The sequence below is a fragment of the Electrophorus electricus genome, chromosome 9 (assembly GCF_041902795.1).
Source record: "Electrophorus electricus isolate QZ-2024a chromosome 9, ASM4190279v1, whole genome shotgun sequence".
NCBI classification, from domain to species: domain Eukaryota; kingdom Metazoa; phylum Chordata; class Actinopteri; order Gymnotiformes; family Gymnotidae; genus Electrophorus; species Electrophorus electricus.
Window position 1 is genome coordinate 11,024,394 of NC_137505.1, and position 17,385 is coordinate 11,041,778.

Below are 17,385 nucleotides of genomic sequence, written 5' to 3' on the forward strand. Positions count from 1 at the left end.
CCAAGTGTTTTTTTGTTTTTGTTTTTTTTTACTTTGAATAAAAAACTTTGAATTGAAGTCGCTGACTGTGCCATGCCTTTCTGTGGGAGGCCCCATTTTTAACATTTTTTTTAACAATACCCATATTTTTATACATTTATATTTTGATGTTGATGGTTTTGGTTCTGTGTGAAGTTAAAATATTTTTTTATGCTGCACTTGGCCTCAATTAATGTATTTTAAACATATTGGATGTGAGTCCTTGACCAGCATGTCAATAAAGCTTCATCTAGTTGCTCTTGTCACAATGTGTTCAGTTCTTCTTAAAAGGGTAACATCGCAATTCTAAATTGTATTACAGTAAAGCAAAACATTAAAGGTTATTTGGTTGTACTATTCTATTGATCCTATAGTCAGTGGCTATCAATAAGAAATGATCAAGCACAGTTTTATTGGGTGTGTGTCTGGAAAGAGAACTACAGCTCCCGGCGAGATTTTTGGTTCAAGATTAATCATCATGCAAATTATTGTGATTAACGCGTTGTCTGTTTAATGAAACTATTATACTATAAATCTAATATTTTAATAGGGCTGGCAACTTTCTAGATCCGATTACTACACGTGTGTGAAGTACAGGTGCTGTAGCTATACAAAATACAAATGTCCACAGTAGCCTAATTATAATATATGCATCCAAAATAAACACCAGAAGCCTGGACTAATGCTAATGTACATAAGTGCATTAAATCTAGGTAGAACTGTTCGATAGGTAGGATAACAAAACACTTGTCCCGCCATACAAAAGAAATGAGAGCGTGATAAGGACTCCAAGTCGCCACCAGATGGCGCCCGAAACCGCTTAAATGTATTCCAGTCGGAGATGCCTTTTACCTTAACATGCCAGGATACACACTCACTGGATGTTTAATCTTTCGAATGGGTCAGCTATATTTTTATAGTCAGGAAAGATTTTTTATTATTATTAATCAGTTAAGTAATTCAAGCTGTTGCATTTTGCTGAGTTGAGGGAATATTGCATAACCCTGTACTAGCCAAATAATTAGATTTGATGTGCTATTTTGTGGATTAATACCATACCTGGCATGGTTTTAATGGCACATGGTCAATACTTGCTGTCAAAATACAGAGGTTCATAAGGACCTCCTTCCTTCATAAGGAGACTCCTGTTTTTGAAACTGTTTCACGCTAACACCACTGTTTCTGCATACTAGCTCTTACTGCTTTTTTGCAACATGTTTATTCTTCGCCGTTAGCAATAGTTTTATCTGTGAGAAGTGTAGATGAATTGCTGTTCTGTGACGTGGGAGACAAGGCAGGATGCAAAGACGAGCCGTGGTTCACATGAGACAGATGTTTATTAACACACAAAACAAAATGAAACCAAACACGAAGAACATTAAGCACTAACATCGGAGGCTCGTTGCTTTCAGAGTCCTCTGACCCGGTCTATAAACCACAGGAAGGATCCTCATGGCGGGCCTCCTCCACCTCCACTGATGGATCCTCAGAGCGGTCGGATTCGGTGTCCGACCTGAGGCCGACGTCAACATACTCCTCACTCCTGCTGTAATCCTCATAGTCCTCCTGGTAGTCCGTGGGGGGAGAGTAGGACCCTGCAGAGTCAGACCCTGGATATTGGTAGTCGTAATCGTACGGGTCCCGGTAATCCAGTGAAGGTAGGCAGGACTCTGCAGCATCTGATCCTGGACCACCACCAGGGCCCCCCCAAAATCCTCCAGAGATACTCTCCCCCGATGTGATGACAGGGAGTGTTCCCACAAGCATGGAGGATTCTCCTGCATGGGTTGGGTAGAAGCAGCTACACTGCTTCTTCCCCTTTTTCTTCTTTCCCTTGGCTCGAGGCAACCTTCAACGGTCGGTGTTCCTGTGACGTGAAGCCGGATGCAAAGATGAGCTGCGGTTCAGATGCCACAGACGTTTATTATCATACAGAACAAGACAAAACCAAACACGAAGAACATTAAGCATTAACACTACTTAGAACATAACAGGCAGTCTTAAAACACAGCAAAGCAGCATACATGGGGTCAAACACTGACAAGCAACAACAAAACAAGGGTTTAAATATGTGTGCTCACAATTAAAAGAACTATAGACAGATGCTGGTTCACTCCTAACATCTGCAAATTAAAATACAAGTTGGTTATTTCTCAAAAAGGACTGAAGCTCTTCCTCTGTCAGTGAAGCACCCTGGTAGTGTTCTCATATGTGGCGATGGAAGTGACGTCCATGTAAATAGGTGTTTAATCCCTGCCATGTGCTACTTGGAAAAGAAATTAATCTTTTAGTATGAACAATGTTGGGGATAAAGAATGGGGACTTGTACATCTCCAATAGCGATTAGAAGACAATAACTGACACTAGGACACCTCATCTAAATATGTTGACTTGACAAGTATAGTATTATTCATGTTATAAATCTATGGCATAAAAATATGGAAAAAGTGTTTTAACAAGAACGCCAGAGGGGGCATTTACTATTTTGTGGAGAATAAAAAATGGCTCATTTTAATGGGTTAAATTTTTTTTAATTCTTTTACAGAGAGGGAAGGGTGAAAGGACTGAGAAAGAAGGTTAGCACCTGCCAACCGGTGCTGGGAGTAGGCCTCACTCACCTGTCATGCACAAGAGACCTGCAGTCCCAGGGCACAGTAAAGGCTAATTTACTCCCTACATATATAAGCTTGTAAAACTTGTTTCTGTTAGAGTGCTCCTAGACTGAGGTACCTACATTCCCAAGTCTGAAAGGTGAGATTCTACCTGTGCACGTAGAAAATCAGGTAGGCTGTTTTTGTCCTGCTCTTCAGGATGGCTGGCTCAGTGCTTCTTGATACTTTTAAGTCACTGAATGACAACCAGCTCTGTCCTTCTCCCTCAGCTGTGTCACTGATATAGTGGCCTGTCGGAGTAGTCGGTGGTCCTTAGTCATTTAATAGTTTCCACTGCACGTGTATAAATAATGTCAGATTACTCACCATGGTCCATGCTGTCACCTAAATGAGAAACCACCGCCTGGAGTCTGTAGGTGCCAGTGGGTGCACATTCCTGCAACAAACAAATACACCTTTTTTTTCATATGATTAACTGAAAACGCATCACGGATCGAACGCCATCTCTGTATTAACAGGCCTCTTTCATTCTCTCTCATTCTGTCTCTGTGTCTCTCTCAGCTTGCATCTCTCTTCTTTTTGGTCTCTCTCTCTCCTCTCTCCTGTTATGTTTTCCCAAATTCACACACACTCTGAGATTTGAAAGCTATGTGATGAATACAAGCTGAACTTGTGAGCATTTTACATGTTCATATTTAAGTTATGTATGTTATGAAACTTTCATGAATACTTTAAACAGAGATGTCCGGAGAAAGCGCCTACTCTCGGTGAGAAAATGTACTTTAAACAAACACGTTAAGACTGGTTAAGACCAGTCAATTAACACAAAGGAGATATGCAACAGTGATACCTAATTACCTGGTGCATGTGAGCACAGACTTGATATGAAACTCAAAGTTTGCCACAGGGCAGATGTAAGAGAAGAAAGAGGCCCTGAGTCTCTCTCCCTCCTCTTTCAGCTGCAGTAAGCAGAGCATCAGGAACTCATGAGCATCCTGTGGAGGACAGCACAGGAGAACCTCAGAGGAGGATTTGCTCCTGGACTTCAACAGCAGCACGGTGAGAAAACAAAGGTGGCCATGTGCAGTTCCTGCAGGGTACTGCGTGAGGTTCTGATGTGTTCTGAATGGCTGAGGGGGCCATTTAAAACACAATCTCTTGCCCTGAAACAGTGTTTAGGGCGATTACAATGCTGTTTCAATGTGTTTAAAAGTCAAAGAACAGAGTTGCAATGTAAAGATTCCAATTATAATGCATTACATTTTAGTCTAAAACACAATCTCTTCCCCTGAAACAGTGTTTAGGGCGATTACAATGCTGTTTCAATGTGTTTAAAAGGTAAAGAACAGAGTAGCAATGTAAAGATTCCATTTATAATGCATTACATTTTAGTCTAAAACACAATCTCTTGCCCTGAAACAATGTTTAGGGCGATTACAATGCTGTTTCAATGTGTTTAAAAGTCAAAGAACAGAGTTGCAATGTAAAGATTCCAATTATAATGCATTACATTTTAGTCTAAAACACAATCTCTTGCCCTGAAACAGTGTTTAGGGCGAATACAATGCTTGGAAACGCTGTTTCAATGTCTTTAAAAGGTAAAGAACAGAGTAGCAATGTAAAGATTCCATTTATAATGCATTACATTTTAGTATAAAACACAATCTCTTGCCCTGAAACAGTGTTTACGGCGAATACAATGCTTTGAAACGCTGTTTCAATGTGTTTAAAAGTCAAAGAACAGAGTTGCAATGTAAAGATTCCATTTATAATGCTTTACATTTTAGTCTAAAACAAAATCTCTTGCCTTGAAACAGTGTTTAGGGCGATTACAATGCTGTTTCAATATGTTTAAAAGGTAAAGAACAGAGTAGAATGGAAAGATTCCATTTATAATGCTTTACATTTTAGTCTAAAACAATCTCTTGCCCTGAAACAGTGTTTAGGGCGATTACATTGCTGTTTCAATGTGTTTAAAAGGTAAAGAACAGAGTAGCAATGTAAAGATTCCATTTATAATGCTTTACATTTTAGTCTAAAACACAATCTCTTGCCCTGAAACAGTGTTTAGGGCGATTACAATGCTGTTTCAGTGTGTTCAAAAGGTAAAGAACAGAGTAGCAATGTAAAGATACCATTTATAATGCATTACATTTTATTCTAAAACACAATCTCCTGTCCTGAAACAGTGTTTAGGGCGAATACAATGCTTTGAAACGCTGTTTCAATGTGTTTAAAAGGTAAAGAACAGAGTAGCAATGTAAAGATACCATTTAGAATGCATTACATTTTAGCCTAAAACACAATCTCTTGCCCTGAAACAGTGTTTAGGGCGATTTCAATGCTGTTTAAAAGGTAAAGAACAGAGTAGCAATGTAAAGATTCCATTTATAATGCATTACATTTTAGTCTAAAACACAATCTCTTGCCATGAAACAGTGTTTAGGGCGAATACATTGCTGTTGCAATGTGTTTAAAAGGTAAAGAATAGAGTAGCAATGTAAAGATTCCATTTAGAATGCATTACATTTTAGTCTAAAACACAATCTCTTGCCCTGAAAAAGTGTTTAGGGCGATTTCAATGCTGTTTAAAAGGTAAAGAATAGAGTAGCAATGTAAAGATTCCATTTATAATGCATTACATTTTAGTCTAAAACACAATCTCTTGCCATGAAACAGTGTTTAGGGCGAAAACAATGCTGTTGCAATGTGTTTAAAAGGTAAAGAACAGAGTAGCAATGTGAAGATACCATTTATAATGCATTACATTTTAGTCTAAAACACAATCCCTTGCCCTGAAACAGTGTTTAGGGCGAATACAATGCTGTTTCGATATGTTTAAAAGGTAAAGAACAGAGTAGCAATGTAAAGATTCCATTTATAATGCATTACATTTTAGTCTAAAACACAATCTCTTGCCCTGAAACAATGTTTAGGGCGATTACAATGCTGTTTCAATGTGTTTAAAAGTCAAAGAACAGAGTTGCAATGTAAAGATTCCAATTATAATGCATTACATTTTAGTCTAAAACACAATCTCTTGCCCTGAAACAGTGTTTAGGGCGAATACAATGCTTGGAAACGCTGTTTCAATGTCTTTAAAAGGTAAAGAACAGAGTAGCAATGTAAAGATTCCATTTATAATGCATTACATTTTAGTATAAAACACAATCTCTTGCCCTGAAACAGTGTTTACGGCGAATACAATGCTTTGAAACGCTGTTTCAATGTGTTTAAAAGTCAAAGAACAGAGTTGCAATGTAAAGATTCCATTTATAATGCTTTACATTTTAGTCTAAAACAAAATCTCTTGCCTTGAAACAGTGTTTAGGGCGATTACAATGCTGTTTCAATATGTTTAAAAGGTAAAGAACAGAGTAGAATGGAAAGATTCCATTTATAATGCTTTACATTTTAGTCTAAAACAATCTCTTGCCCTGAAACAGTGTTTAGGGCGATTACATTGCTGTTTCAATGTGTTTAAAAGGTAAAGAACAGAGTAGCAATGTAAAGATTCCATTTATAATGCTTTACATTTTAGTCTAAAACACAATCTCTTGCCCTGAAACAGTGTTTAGGGCGATTACAATGCTGTTTCAGTGTGTTCAAAAGGTAAAGAACAGAGTAGCAATGTAAAGATACCATTTATAATGCATTACATTTTATTCTAAAACACAATCTCCTGTCCTGAAACAGTGTTTAGGGCGAATACAATGCTTTGAAACGCTGTTTCAATGTGTTTAAAAGGTAAAGAACAGAGTAGCAATGTAAAGATACCATTTAGAATGCATTACATTTTAGCCTAAAACACAATCTCTTGCCCTGAAACAGTGTTTAGGGCGATTTCAATGCTGTTTAAAAGGTAAAGAACAGAGTAGCAATGTAAAGATTCCATTTATAATGCATTACATTTTAGTCTAAAACACAATCTCTTGCCATGAAACAGTGTTTAGGGCGAATACATTGCTGTTGCAATGTGTTTAAAAGGTAAAGAACAGAGTAGCAATGTGAAGATACCATTTATAATGCATTACATTTTAGTCTAAAACACAATCTCTTGCCCTGAAACAGTGTTTAGGGCGAATATAATGCTTGGAAACGCTGTTTCAATGTCTTTAAAAGGTAAAGAACAGAGTAGCAATGTAAAGATTCCATTTATAATGCATTACATTTTAGTCTAAAACACAATCTCTTGCCCTGAAACAGTGTTTAGGGCGAATACAATGCTTTGAAACGCTGTTTCAATGTGTTTAAAAGTCAAAGAACAGAGTTGCAATGTAAAGATTCCATTTATAATGCATTACATTTTAGTCTAAAACACAATCTCTTGCCCTGAAACAGTGTTTAGGGCGATTACAATGCTGTTTCAATGTGTTTAAAAGTCAAAGAACAGAGTAGCAATGTAAAGATTCCATTTATAATGCATTACATTTTAGTCTAAAACACAATCTCTTGCCCTGAAACAGTGTTTAGGGCGATTACAATGCTTTGAAACGCTGTTTCAATGTGTTTAAAAGTCAAAGAACAGAGTTGCAATGTAAAGATTCCATTTATAATGCTTTACATTTTAGTCTAAAACACAATCTCTTGCCCTGAAACAGTGTTTAGGGCGAATACAATGCTTTGAAACGCTGTTTCAATGTGTTTAAAAGTCAAAGAAAAGAGTTGCAATCTAAAGATTCCAATTATAATGCATTACATTTTAGTCTAAAACACAATCTCTTGCCCTGAAACAGTGTTTAGGGCGATTACAATGCTGTTTCAATGTGTTTAAAAGGTAAAGAACAGAGTAGCAATGTAAAGATATCATTTAAAATGCATTACATTTTAGTCTAAAACACAATCTCTTGCCCTGAAACAGTGTTTAGGGCGATTTCAATGCTGTTTAAAAGGTAAAGAATAGAGTAGCAATGTAAAGATTCCATTTAGAATGCATTACATTTTAGTCTAAAACACAATCTCTTGCCCTGAAAAAGTGTTTAGGGCGATTTCAATGCTGTTTAAAAGGTAAAGAATAGAGTAGCAATGTAAAGATTCCATTTATAATGCATTACATTTTAGTCTAAAACACAATCTCTTGCCATGAAACAGTGTTTAGGGCGAAAACAATGCTGTTGCAATGTGTTTAAAAGGTAAAGAACAGAGTAGCAATGTGAAGATACCATTTATAATGCATTACATTTTAGTCTAAAACACAATCCCTTGCCCTGAAACAGTGTTTAGGGCGAATACAATGCTGTTTCGATATGTTTAAAAGGTAAAGAACAGAGTAGCAATGTAAAGATTCCATTTATAATGCATTACATTTTAGTCTAAAACACAATCTCTTGCCCTGAAACAGTGTTTAGGGCGAATACAATGCTTTGAAACGCTGTTTCAATGTGTTTAAAAGTCAAAGAAAAGAGTTGCAATCTAAAGATTCCAATTATAATGCATTACATTTTAGTCTAAAACACAATCTCTTGCCCTGACACAGTGTTTAGGGTGATTACAATGCTGTTTCAATATGTTTAAAAGGTAAAGAACAGAGTAGCAATGTGAAGATACCATTTAGAATGCATTACATTTTAGTCTAAAACACAATCTCTTGCCCTGAAACAGTGTTTAGGGCGAATACAATGCTTTGAAACGCTGTTTCAATGTGTTTAAAAGTCAAAGAAAAGAGTTGCAATGTAAAGATTCCAATTATAATGCATTACATTTTAGTCTAAAACACAATCTCTTGCCCTGAAACAGTGTTTAGGGCGATTACAATGCTGTTTCAATGTGTTTAAAAGGTAAAGAACAGAGTAGCAATGTAAAGATTCCAATTATAATGCATTACATTTTAGTCTAAAACACAATCTCTTGCCCTGAAACAGTGTTTAGGGCGAATACAATGCTTTGAAACGCTGTTTCAATGTGTTTAAAAGGTAAAGAACAGAGTAGCAATGTAAAGATACCATTTAGAATGCATTACATTTTAGTCTAAAACACAATCTCTTGCCCTGACACAGTGTTTAGGGTGATTACAATGCTGTTTCAATGTGTTTAAAAGGTAAAGAACAGACTTGCCATGTAAAGATACCATTTAGAATGCATTACATTTTAGTCTAAAACACAATCTCTTGCCCTGAAACAGTGTTTAGGGTGATTACAATGCTGTTTCAATGTGTTTAAAAGGTAAAGAACAGAGTAGCAATGTAAAGATTCCAATTATAATGCATTACATTTTAGTCTAAAACACAATCTCTTGCCCTGAAACAGTGTTTGGGGTGATTACAATGCTGTTTCAGTGTGTTCAAAAGGTAAAGAACAGAGTAGCAATGTAAAGATACCATTTATAATGCATTACATTTTATTCTAAAACACAATCTCCTGTCCTGAAACAGTGTTTAGGGCGAATACAATGCTTTGAAACGCTGTTTCAATGTGTTTAAAAGGTAAAGAACAGAGTAGCAATGTAAAGATACCATTTAGAATGCATTACATTTTAGTCTAAAACACAATCTCTTGCCCTGAAACAGTGTTTAGGGCGAATACAATGCTTTGAAACGCTGTTTCAATGTGTTTAAAAGTCAAAGAAAAGAGTTGCAATCTAAAGATTCCAATTATAATGCATTACATTTTAGTCTAAAACACAATCTCTTGCCCTGAAACAGTGTTTAGGGCGATTACAATGCTGTTTCAATGTGTTTAAAAGGTAAAGAACAGAGTAGCAATGTAAAGATATCATTTAAAATGCATTACATTTTAGTCTAAAACACAATCTCTTGCCCTGAAACAGTGTTTAGGGCGATTTCAATGCTGTTTAAAAGGTAAAGAATAGAGTAGCAATGTAAAGATTCCATTTAGAATGCATTACATTTTAGTCTAAAACACAATCTCTTGCCCTGAAAAAGTGTTTAGGGCGATTTCAATGCTGTTTAAAAGGTAAAGAATAGAGTAGCAATGTAAAGATTCCATTTATAATGCATTACATTTTAGTCTAAAACACAATCTCTTGCCATGAAACAGTGTTTAGGGCGAAAACAATGCTGTTGCAATGTGTTTAAAAGGTAAAGAACAGAGTAGCAATGTGAAGATACCATTTATAATGCATTACATTTTAGTCTAAAACACAATCCCTTGCCCTGAAACAGTGTTTAGGGCGAATACAATGCTGTTTCGATATGTTTAAAAGGTAAAGAACAGAGTAGCAATGTAAAGATTCCATTTATAATGCATTACATTTTAGTCTAAAACACAATCTCTTGCCCTGAAACAGTGTTTAGGGCGAATACAATGCTTTGAAACGCTGTTTCAATGTGTTTAAAAGTCAAAGAAAAGAGTTGCAATCTAAAGATTCCAATTATAATGCATTACATTTTAGTCTAAAACACAATCTCTTGCCCTGACACAGTGTTTAGGGTGATTACAATGCTGTTTCAATATGTTTAAAAGGTAAAGAACAGAGTAGCAATGTGAAGATACCATTTAGAATGCATTACATTTTAGTCTAAAACACAATCTCTTGCCCTGAAACAGTGTTTAGGGCGAATACAATGCTTTGAAACGCTGTTTCAATGTGTTTAAAAGTCAAAGAAAAGAGTTGCAATGTAAAGATTCCAATTATAATGCATTACATTTTAGTCTAAAACACAATCTCTTGCCCTGAAACAGTGTTTAGGGCGATTACAATGCTGTTTCAATGTGTTTAAAAGGTAAAGAACAGAGTAGCAATGTAAAGATTCCAATTATAATGCATTACATTTTAGTCTAAAACACAATCTCTTGCCCTGAAACAGTGTTTAGGGCGAATACAATGCTTTGAAACGCTGTTTCAATGTGTTTAAAAGGTAAAGAACAGAGTAGCAATGTAAAGATACCATTTAGAATGCATTACATTTTAGTCTAAAACACAATCTCTTGCCCTGACACAGTGTTTAGGGTGATTACAATGCTGTTTCAATGTGTTTAAAAGGTAAAGAACAGACTTGCCATGTAAAGATACCATTTAGAATGCATTACATTTTAGTCTAAAACACAATCTCTTGCCCTGAAACAGTGTTTAGGGTGATTACAATGCTGTTTCAATGTGTTTAAAAGGTAAAGAACAGAGTAGCAATGTAAAGATTCCAATTATAATGCATTACATTTTAGTCTAAAACACAATCTCTTGCCCTGAAACAGTGTTTGGGGTGATTACAATGCTGTTTCAGTGTGTTCAAAAGGTAAAGAACAGAGTAGCAATGTAAAGATACCATTTATAATGCATTACATTTTATTCTAAAACACAATCTCCTGTCCTGAAACAGTGTTTAGGGCGAATACAATGCTTTGAAACGCTGTTTCAATGTGTTTAAAAGGTAAAGAACAGAGTAGCAATGTAAAGATACCATTTAGAATGCATTACATTTTAGCCTAAAACACAATCTCTTGCCCTGAAACAGTGTTTAGGGCGAATATAATGCTTGGAAACGCTGTTTCAATGTCTTTAAAAGGTAAAGAACAGAGTAGCAATGTAAAGATTCCATTTATAATGCATTACATTTTAGTCTAAAACACAATCTCTTGCCCTGAAACAGTGTTTAGGGCGAATACAATGCTTTGAAACGCTGTTTCAATGTGTTTAAAAGTCAAAGAACAGAGTTGCAATGTAAAGATTCCATTTATAATGCATTACATTTTAGTCTAAAACACAATCTCTTGCCATGAAACAGTATTTAGGGCGATTACAATGCTGTTTTAATGTGTTTAAAAGTCAAAGAACAGAGTAGCAATGTAAAGATTCCATTTATAATGCATTACATTTTAGTCTAAAACACAATCTCTTGCCATGAAACAGTATTTAGGGCGATTACAATGCTGTTTTAATGTGTTTAAAAGTCAAAGAACAGAGTAGCAATGTAAAGATTCCATTTATAATGCATTACATTTTAGTCTAAAACACAATCTCTTGCCATGAACCAGTGTTTAGGGCGAATACAATGCTTTGAAACGCTGTTTCAATGTGTTTAAAAGTCAAAGAACAGAGTTGCAATGTAAAGATTCCATTTATAATGCTTTACATTTTAGTCTAAAACACAATCTCTTGCCCTGAAACAGTGTTTAGGGCGAATACAATGCTTTGAAACGCTGTTTCAATGTGTTTAAAAGTCAAAGAAAAGAGTTGCAATCTAAAGATTCCAATTATAATGCATTACATTTTAGTCTAAAACACAATCTCTTGCCCTGAAACAGTGTTTAGGGCGATTACAATGCTGTTTCAATGTGTTTAAAAGGTAAAGAACAGAGTAGCAATGTAAAGATATCATTTAAAATGCATTACATTTTAGTCTAAAACACAATCTCTTGCCCTGAAACAGTGTTTAGGGCGATTTCAATGCTGTTTAAAAGGTAAAGAATAGAGTAGCAATGTAAAGATTCCATTTAGAATGCATTACATTTTAGTCTAAAACACAATCTCTTGCCCTGAAAAAGTGTTTAGGGCGATTTCAATGCTGTTTAAAAGGTAAAGAATAGAGTAGCAATGTAAAGATTCCATTTATAATGCATTACATTTTAGTCTAAAACACAATCTCTTGCCATGAAACAGTGTTTAGGGCGAAAACAATGCTGTTGCAATGTGTTTAAAAGGTAAAGAACAGAGTAGCAATGTGAAGATACCATTTATAATGCATTACATTTTAGTCTAAAACACAATCCCTTGCCCTGAAACAGTGTTTAGGGCGAATACAATGCTGTTTCGATATGTTTAAAAGGTAAAGAACAGAGTAGCAATGTAAAGATTCCATTTAGAATGCATTACATTTTAGTCTAAAACATAATCTCTTGCCCTGAAACAGTGTTTAGGGCGATTACAATGCTGTTTCAATGTGTTTAAAAGGTAAAGAACAGAGTAGCAATGTAAAGATTCCAATTATAATGCATTACATTTTAGTCTAAAACACAATCTCTTGCCCTGAAACAGTGTTTAGGGCGAATACAATGCTTTGAAACGCTGTTTCAATGTGTTTAAAAGGTAAAGAACAGAGTAGCAATGTAAAGATACCATTTAGAATGCATTACATTTTAGTCTAAAACACAATCTCTTGCCCTGAAACAGTGTTTAGGGTGATTACAATGCTGTTTCAATGTGTTTAAAAGGTAAAGAACAGAGTAGCAATGTAAAGATTCCAATTATAATGCATTACATTTTAGTCTAAAACACAATCTCTTGCCCTGAAACAGTGTTTGGGGTGATTACAATGCTGTTTCAATGTGTTTAAAAGGTAAAGAACAGAGTAGCAATGTAAAGATTCCAATTATAATGCATTACATTTTAGTCTAAAACACAATCTCTTGCCCTGAAACAGTGTTTGGGGTGATTACAATGCTGTTTCAATGTGTTTAAAAGGTAAAGAACAGAGTAGCGATGTAAAGATACCATTTATAATGCATTACATTTTAGTCTAAAACACAATCTCTTGCCCTGAAACAGTGTTTAGGGCGATTACAATGCTGTTTCAATGTGTTTAAAAGGTAAAGAACAGAGTAGCGATGTAAAGATACCATTTAAAATGCATTACATTTTAGTCTAAAACACAATCTCTTGCCCTGACACAGTGTTTAGGGTGATTACAATGCTGTTTCAATATGTTTAAAAGGTAAAGAACAGAGTAGCAATGTGAAGATACCATTTAGAATGCATTACATTTTAGTCTAAAACACAATCTCTTGCCCTGAAACAGTGTTTAGGGCGAATACAATGCTTTGAAACGCTGTTTCAATGTGTTTAAAAGTCAAAGAAAAGAGTTGCAATGTAAAGATTCCAATTATAATGCATTACATTTTAGTCTAAAACACAATCTCTTGCCCTGAAACAGTGTTTAGGGCGATTACAATGCTGTTTCAATGTGTTTAAAAGGTAAAGAACAGAGTAGCAATGTAAAGATTCCAATTATAATGCATTACATTTTAGTCTAAAACACAATCTCTTGCCCTGAAACAGTGTTTAGGGCGAATACAATGCTTTGAAACGCTGTTTCAATGTGTTTAAAAGGTAAAGAACAGAGTAGCAATGTAAAGATACCATTTAGAATGCATTACATTTTAGTCTAAAACACAATCTCTTGCCCTGACACAGTGTTTAGGGTGATTACAATGCTGTTTCAATGTGTTTAAAAGGTAAAGAACAGACTTGCCATGTAAAGATACCATTTAGAATGCATTACATTTTAGTCTAAAACACAATCTCTTGCCCTGAAACAGTGTTTAGGGTGATTACAATGCTGTTTCAATGTGTTTAAAAGGTAAAGAACAGAGTAGCAATGTAAAGATTCCAATTATAATGCATTACATTTTAGTCTAAAACACAATCTCTTGCCATGAACCAGTGTTTAGGGCGAATACAATGCTTTGAAACGCTGTTTCAATGTGTTTAAAAGTCAAAGAACAGAGTTGCAATGTAAAGATTCCATTTATAATGCTTTACATTTTAGTCTAAAACACAATCTCTTGCCCTGAAACAGTGTTTAGGGCGAATACAATGCTTTGAAACGCTGTTTCAATGTGTTTAAAAGTCAAAGAAAAGAGTTGCAATCTAAAGATTCCAATTATAATGCATTACATTTTAGTCTAAAACACAATCTCTTGCCCTGAAACAGTGTTTAGGGCGATTACAATGCTGTTTCAATGTGTTTAAAAGGTAAAGAACAGAGTAGCAATGTAAAGATATCATTTAAAATGCATTACATTTTAGTCTAAAACACAATCTCTTGCCCTGAAACAGTGTTTAGGGCGATTTCAATGCTGTTTAAAAGGTAAAGAATAGAGTAGCAATGTAAAGATTCCATTTAGAATGCATTACATTTTAGTCTAAAACACAATCTCTTGCCCTGAAAAAGTGTTTAGGGCGATTTCAATGCTGTTTAAAAGGTAAAGAATAGAGTAGCAATGTAAAGATTCCATTTATAATGCATTACATTTTAGTCTAAAACACAATCTCTTGCCATGAAACAGTGTTTAGGGCGAAAACAATGCTGTTGCAATGTGTTTAAAAGGTAAAGAACAGAGTAGCAATGTGAAGATACCATTTATAATGCATTACATTTTAGTCTAAAACACAATCCCTTGCCCTGAAACAGTGTTTAGGGCGAATACAATGCTGTTTCGATATGTTTAAAAGGTAAAGAACAGAGTAGCAATGTAAAGATTCCATTTAGAATGCATTACATTTTAGTCTAAAACATAATCTCTTGCCCTGAAACAGTGTTTAGGGCGATTACAATGCTGTTTCAATGTGTTTAAAAGGTAAAGAACAGAGTAGCAATGTAAAGATTCCAATTATAATGCATTACATTTTAGTCTAAAACACAATCTCTTGCCCTGAAACAGTGTTTAGGGCGAATACAATGCTTTGAAACGCTGTTTCAATGTGTTTAAAAGGTAAAGAACAGAGTAGCAATGTAAAGATACCATTTAGAATGCATTACATTTTAGTCTAAAACACAATCTCTTGCCCTGAAACAGTGTTTAGGGTGATTACAATGCTGTTTCAATGTGTTTAAAAGGTAAAGAACAGAGTAGCAATGTAAAGATTCCAATTATAATGCATTACATTTTAGTCTAAAACACAATCTCTTGCCCTGAAACAGTGTTTGGGGTGATTACAATGCTGTTTCAATGTGTTTAAAAGGTAAAGAACAGAGTAGCAATGTAAAGATTCCAATTATAATGCATTACATTTTAGTCTAAAACACAATCTCTTGCCCTGAAACAGTGTTTGGGGTGATTACAATGCTGTTTCAATGTGTTTAAAAGGTAAAGAACAGAGTAGCAATGTAAAGATTCCAATTATAATGCATTACATTTTAGTCTAAAACACAATCTCTTGCCTTGAAACAGTGTTTAGGGCGATTACAATGCTGTTTCAATGTGATTAAAAGGTAAAGAACAGAGTAGCGATGTAAAGATACCATTTATAATGCATTACATTTTAGTCTAAAACACAATCTCTTGCCCTGAAACAGTGTTTAGGGCGATTACAATGCTGTTTCAATGTGTTTAAAAGGTAAAGAACAGAGTAGCGATGTAAAGATACCATTTAAAATGCATTACATTTTAGTCTAAAACATAATCTCTTGCCCTGAAACAGTGTTTAGGGCGAATACACTGCTTGGAAACGCTGTTTCAATGTCTTTAAGTGGGAGTTCATTCCACCATCTTGGAGCCAGGACAGAAAATGGTCTCGATGCTTGTCGTCCATGAGATCTGAAGCAAGGTATTTCAAGCCGAGCCAGACTTGAGGTTCGAAGTACTCCAGGTACGGATCGGGGTTTGACCATTGACCTAATGTATGAAGGGGATGGTTCATTTTTGGCTTTGTAGGCAAACATCAAGGTTTTAAATCTGATGCGTGCAACTAGAGGGAGCCAATGAATTATTACCATACTGAGGTAATATCAAGTATTATTCTTTAAGAGATGCTAACAGCTGACAGTGTGTGTTGGAACTCTACATAGACTATAGTTTGAATTAAATATGTGTTGTATCAACAGTTTTAAAAATTGAAAAAATATTATGTATTCAAGATATTCAGATATATTGCAGTATATTGTAAAGAATTCTCACGAAAATCAAAAATGAATTAAATAATATTTTCCAGAATAGTACGTATCAGCTAAGTAAACTTGTACATTTGCTTATTTCATTTTTAATTAATTTTTCTCTTTAAACTGTTATCATTGTGGTGACCGTTGTCAGCCAGAGGAGGATGCCTCCCACCTCCCCCCCGCCTTGAGTCTTGATTCTTCTCAAGGTTTCTTCCTCATGCTCTAGGGAGCTTTGCCTTGCCACTGTCGCTCTTGGCTTGGACATTTGTAAAGCTGCTTTTTGACAACATCTGTTGTAAAAAGCACTGAATAAATACATTTTGAATTTGAATTTTGAATTTGAATTTATATTAGCTTTGCATAAATCATGGAATAAACATGAAGTTCTTGGTAATCATCTAAGACTTTGGACTGTATTGTATGTGATTACAGAAATTTCTTAAAGATGTTATATTTGTATCATAAAATATGAGCTGGACCCTCAAAAAAACAATGATAAATCTGATGCATGCAGCTACAGGGAGCGCAGCTGTGGAGTAACGTGTGAACTTCGGAAGATTGAAGACCAGTCGGGTTGCTGCATTCTGGACAAGTTGTAGAGGTTTGATGGCTCTTAGAGGAAGACCAGCAAGTAGCGAGTTGCAGTAGTATAGCTTTGAGATCACAAGAGACTGCACAAGCACCTGGGTAGCTTCCTGCGAGAGAAAGGGTCGAATCCTCTGTATGCTACAAAGGAGGAATCTGCAAGACCGTGTTAGATTAGAAACATGAGTTGAGAACGACAACCTATTGTCCAAAGTTACGCCCAGGCTACGGGCAGCTTCGGATGGTGATACCAGGGAGTTCTCGAAGGAAACTGTGAGGTCATGGTAAGGGTTGGGATTACCTGAGATGAACAGAAGCTCGGTTTTACTGGGGTTGAGCTTCAAGGGTTGGACTGTCATCCATGATGCGATGTCAGTCAAGCATGCTGAGATACGTCTGGAGACCTGCATGTCAGAGAGTGGAAAAGAAAGCAATAATCGAATGTCCTCAGCATAGCAGTGGTAGGACAAACTATGAGAAGATATTACATCACCAAGAGAACGAGTATACAAAGAGAAGAGAAGGGGGCCTGATACTTAGCCTTGTGGAACACCAGTGGAGAGTCTACACGGTTTGGATGTGGATCCTTTCCATGTCACCTGATAGGACCGTCCCTC